Here is a 6,268-nt window from a genome sequence, read left to right on the forward strand (position 1 = left end):
GATGGCTCTTAAGATCTAAAACACCACCAGAAAGCCTATTAACATGTTTTTAGCTAGCTATTTAGATTGAAATCTAAAAATTAATAAGTTTTAAAATTTTCTTCCTATGTACAATAAGTACAGAAATAAGAAAAAGTATTAGGAATACAGGAAAAAGAATAAAGCTGATTATTTCTCAAGGGCTGTTACCTGTTTCCCTGTAAAGATGGTGTATGTGCCTTCAAGTTGTATGACAACTCCATTAATTTCATAGGGTTTTCTTAGGCAAGGAATATTCAGAGGTGGTTTTGCAAAAACCCTAGTGTGTGCTTGGAGCATTCTCACAGTGTTGTCTATGTTCATTAGGAGTGCAGTTGGAAGAGATCAAGGGAGCTGAGATAAGCTTGACCTAGATGGTCTTGAATATTCTTATTAAATGGTACTTTAATCATAGGTCTGACCAGTTTCTTAGTATTGCATTAATGAATAATGAATACATTGGCTGCCCTCTACTGGAAGAGCTATGCAGTCTATTATTCATTTCAAAACAGACTTTTCAAATGTTTAAGTAGGCAGTAGAATGGCAAGAGATCACTGCAAATCGCTGCTGGTGTCCTAGCACATTCTTTGATCGCCTACTGATCTGGTACATGGATTTTATTAAATTGCCTTTACTGCCCTTTTCCAGTTCGTATACACATTTAGGGAAAGCTGGCTTTTGGGATGGCTCACCTGTGCCAACATATTTTATAATATGTTCTAGGCACAGCATTGTTGCTTGTCCACCCATGCTTCTGGGGAGGCTAATCAGATTTGGGGGGCTTGGCTCTTACTACTAATTTTTCTCAGTATGCCCAAGTTTGGAGGCATGTCTGCAATACTGAACTGTTATAAGCATGTATATACATCAATTTGACAGCTGGGATGCAGCATGATATAAATAATGACATTACCTGTAATGGGATACTTTTGAGACTATTACAAGCTCTATAGATGTATACAAAAAGTCAACATGGATTTCAGAGAAACAAGTCATGCCAGACAATCTGATCTCTTTCTTTGATAAAATTACCAGCTTGGTAGATGAAGGGAATGCAGTGGATATAGTATATCTTGATTTCAGTAATGCCTTTGACAAGGTTTCTCATCACATTCTTGCAAACAAGCTTGTAAAATGTGGGCTAGATAAGGTAACACATGGATTTGTAATTGGTTGACTGGCCGAAGCCAAAGGGTACTCAACAATGGCTCCTTTTCATCCTGGAGAGAAGTGACCAGTGAGGTCCCACAGGGTTCTATCCTGGGACCAGTGTTATTGAACATATTTGTCAGTGACTTGGATGACAGAGTTGGGAGCATACTTATCAAATTTGCAGATGACACCAAATTAGGGGGAATAGCTAATACTCCAGAAGACAGGATCAAAATTCAAAATGACCTAAATAGACTAGAAAGCTGGGCCAAAGCTAACAAAATGAAACTCAGCATGGAGAAACGTAGGGTACTGCACTTAGGGCGGAAAAATGAAATGCACAGATATAAGATGGGTGACACCTGGCTGAATGAAACTATGTGTGAAAGGGTTCTAGGAGTCCAAGTAGACCACAAGTTGAACATGAGTCAACAGTGTGAAGCGGCAGCTAAAAAGGCAAATGAGATTTTAGACTGCATCAATAGAAGTATAGTTTCTAGATCAAGAGAAGTAATAGTGCCCCTATATTCTGCTTTGATGAGGCCCCACCTGGAATACTGTGCCCAGTTCTAGGCAACACAATTCAAAAAGGACATTGAGAAACTGGAGCGTGCCCAAAGGAGGGCAACTAAAATGGTGAAGAGCCTGGAAACCATGCCCTATAAGGAACGACTTAGGGAGCTGGGGATGTTTAGCCTGGAGAAAAGGTTAAGAGGTGATATGATAGCTCTGTTTAAATATTTGAAGGGATGTCATATTGAGGAGGGAGCAAGCTTGTTTGCTGCTCCAGAGAATAGGAAATATGGAACAATGGATGCAAGCTACAGGAAAAGAGATTCCACCTCAACATTAGGAGGAACTTCCTGACAGTGAGCGCTGTTCGACAGTGGAACAAACTCCCTTGGAGTGTGGTGGAATCTACTTCTTTGGAGGTCTGTAAACAGAGGCTGGATGGCCATCTGTCGGGAATGCTTTGATTGAGATTTCCTGCATGGCAGGGGGTTGGACTGGATGGCCCTTGTGGTCTCTTCCAACTCTACGATTCTATGATTAGATGACTTTCTTCCAATTTGGCATTCCCTGTCTCATTCTCCAAGGCAGGATCTGGACTCGAATTCTGTTCAGCAAGTACAAAGATCTACCATAGCATTTCTGAACCAAAGTTCTTGAACGATAATCTCATGTAACTGGAAATTATTAGCCTTTAGGCTGGCAGTGGATAATAAGCAGCCCACACATGCTTCTCAGTGCTGCCAAGGCACTTTAAAATTTCTCTCCTCCTAATGCCCTCTGAAGACATGAGGGCAATTTTGTTGCATTTTTGCACACACACACACCCCAGGGGCCATTTTAAGCTCAGGAGAGAACCTTTTTCTTGTAACAAGAAATGACCCACAGACAGGCAAAAGTCTGACTTCTATTCTGAGTCATTTCTTTTTATAATAAAAGGCCTAAAACAGCTGGGTTGGGCATCAAAAACATGGTAAAATTACCCTCGTGCTTTCTAGGGGACATTTGGAGATTAAAAAAATTGAACATTTATGTGCAGCAGGTGTGGATTTCCAAAGTCTTCCAAGGGTGCAATGTAGCAATGTTTCTCATTCCTGATTTAGACCTTTTGATTGCAGCACTCCAAAGGTCACCTGCACTCAGATACTTTTTGGTAGTTTTCCATAGGCAACTATTTGGTCATTGCCCAGATGGAAGACTGAATTAAAGAGGGCTTTAGTCTGCTCCAGTATTGCTCTTCATGTAATCTTATATTGCTTCTGTTATTTACAAATGAGTCCAAACTAACAAGAGTGACACCCAGTGGGTTCATGGCTTCATTGGGATGCATATCCAGATTTTCCAAGTCCCAGTGCAATAGTACAGATGCACTCCTTTTGTTCCTGGTGATGACTCACAAATACGTTATTCAGCATGAGAGAGACCCCACTCCTGTGCTGCTGCTGTTGAAGAGGATTATACCAAATGTATTTCAGATCTGATCAAAGAAAGCTTGGCTTGAACACCCACAACAGGGTGCTGTAATATATTGCAAATATATTGATGTGTATTAAAAGTTGAGGCGGAGGCCTGACATTTTAAAGAAAACTGTTTGTAGCCTTACATCCCAAATAAGAAGAATAATTATGTGGAAGTGGGAGTTAAGTTAGCTAAGGGCAATAAGAGAGATACATGGGGGAAAGTGTTAGGCTTAGACGAATTTCATTACCATGTTCCTAGGGAAATTAAATTATGGCTCAGAGTCAAAGATAAAATTACTACAGATAAAAGCAGGTGCAAAGATTAGCTGATAAAGTTGTATTAAATTTGGAAACTCATTTAGAAGGAAATTTCCAAAGTTTGAAAGATGAAATAAACAGGTGTAGAAAACAGCAGAAATTCTTTCTCAAAGGTAGAAAACTGGGCCAAAGGGGTATTTTAAAAAGGGAACACTGATGAGCAATGAGGCTAATGGTTCCCCCAGAAAAACAGGAGTCTGGTGCAATTCTGTTTGCAACAGTGGTAAAGTAGGTCACTTTAGAATTACTTACCCAAATATGCAAAATGCAGCTACAATATTATCCATAGAAAAATATACAGCCTACATTAGAAAAGACAAAAAAGAATAATGCTGAGACACACAGGATCTATATATGTGCAGTTAGTTTATGTCCTGAGTAACTTCAAAAGGTGCAAATCAGTGTTGGTGAAGAATTTATTGATTTCAGGAATCTTGTATATAGAGGTTGTGGTACCTCTAACAAAGTTTAGTATGGTGTCATCCCAAGCTATCCTTTCAGGAAAAACCATATGGGTTGAAGGAATGACCGGACATCCAGTTCAAATTGCCTTTCTGTGAAACAGAGTGTTTATGAAATCATTTGATCCATATTGTTGGGATGAGATATGTGGGAGTCAGCATTCTGACTTTGGTTGTAAGTAACATGAAAGACAAGTTCAGATATTGTGTCAAGTCATCTTTGCTGAGCATTCAAATCAGATTTGCTGAGCATAACTATGAATGCAGGGTATTTAGCATATTTCACAACTACACAAATGCCCTGTCCTACCTACTGGGGTGGGAATGGGATGAGTTGACCATGAAATGTGTTTTATTCCTTGCTTATACCAGTGCATGTTTCTAATTAGGAACTAGCACTGTACCATAATGTATGAATCAATCTGCCTTACATTTCAGTGACAAAATTATGTTATTTCCTTCAGCCCCACCTGCTGCTAAAATTGGTACTGTATGTCCCAAACAATTTCCCCCAAGGTTCAGAGCAAGCCTATATTGCACAATGTCTGTGTATTTTTCTCATTTTTTAAAACATAGCATATGCACTCAAAGACTAGGAAAGTGTAAAAATGAATTGCAATCGCCTACCAATATGTAGAGAGATCTTATAGCACCTTTAACTGAAAGAAAAGAAGTTGGCAGCCATTAAGTCTTTCTTTCAAGGGACCCAGGGGGATGGTTATTTTAGTTGAGTCACATTTGCTAAAATGATGCCTCTGAGACTAATTATGAGGTTGTATTACCATGGTTGCCATATTCATCTGGGCCAGCTCTACCCTACAGATCAAAATATGAACTGATTTCTTACCACTGCACAGCTAAAATCCACACCTTGGGAGATATGTACATTTTGAACTACTAAATTACCTCTCATCATGACATTCTGTCATTGGCACTTCCAGCACTTAAAGCTACCATAGGGAAAGATTTTTAAACCTTCGTCCCAGCAGACAAAGCATTGTACTACCCCAGTCACATTTTAGAGCAATCACAGAACTACATCTACAAGTGAAAAATTATGACTCTGTGATCTTGCGAATTTGAAGCAATATCTCCAAGTTTCACCAACCTGCCATACACAGTTTTGTCCCCCACTTTTAAATTCATAACAAGACTTTTTTCCAAGTTCAAAATGACAGTAGCATTTTTAGAACACAGAAATTATATATTTTTTAAAAATATATAAAAAGTGGTCTGTCACCTACTCAAAGCAAATGTTCTGTTTCACGTGAACATGTTTCTTCTGGTTCTAGATATTGTGGAATATCCTTCACAAACATCCTGGTGGACCTAAGCATGTTTAAACATCTGAAGAAGCTTGGAATTTCCATAGACTTGGGAAATATTTTAAATATACAAAGTGTTTTTTGTTTATCTGGATGAGCCTTCAAGCTTTTTGACTGTATTTGTAGATTGCTTTTATCTTCAGCAGGGCCCAGAATATATCCATATCTGAATTTGACTCAGGCAAAATATTTTTTTAAAAGCTAATTTTTAAAAATTGCTAGTCATCCAGGAGACCTTGGAGGGTTACATCTTCCCCATTGAAACAAACAAACAAACAAACAAACAAACAAACACTATTTTGCGCCCAAATGACCTCTAAGGGGCACCGGTCATGCTTTGGGGCCTTCCTGGGCTTCTACAGTGTATTTTGGGGCATCTCAAGGCATTTTTTTAATTCACAAAATTTTGTTTTAACCTCTAGGCAGTCCTAGGAAACACAAAATGTGTTGGAAATGCCCTTTTAGCACATTTCAGAACAAACAAACAAACAATTTTTTTTGCAATATGTGTTTTGATTTTGGGGACCACAAAAACAGGCTGGGTGTGCCACATTTTGACCACTCCTGCCTTACACTAAACAGACCCAACATCTCTGTTTCACAGAATAAACCTTTAAAGAGTAACAAAACAGCACTGCATGTGGAGAGGTGGGTTTGTAACCACAAAAGCACATGCTAAAATAAAAACTATTTAGTCTTAAAGGTGCTGCTAGAGTCTTTCTCCCCCACCCATTTCTTTTTATGCTGCAAGAGACTAACACAGCTACTTCTTACTTTCTTTGGTTTCTTTAGCACATTTCCTGATCAAGAAACATAATGGGCCATGAAGGTAGGAGCAAACACAGTCCTCAGTGGCTCCTATTCAATTGTGTGGAATGAAGTAAATAGTTGGCAAATAATCAAACTGTGGTTTTGAGTAGTAACCAAGGTTCCTCCCTCCGTGAAACTGAAGCCATCAGATGGTTCAGTGTCAGTTCTATATATCCCTCAACTTTCTTACACCTGAGCAAAGTCTGCCATTCA

Source organism: Sceloporus undulatus, chromosome 3 (genome assembly GCF_019175285.1).
Source record: "Sceloporus undulatus isolate JIND9_A2432 ecotype Alabama chromosome 3, SceUnd_v1.1, whole genome shotgun sequence".
Classification (NCBI taxonomy): domain Eukaryota; kingdom Metazoa; phylum Chordata; class Lepidosauria; order Squamata; family Phrynosomatidae; genus Sceloporus; species Sceloporus undulatus.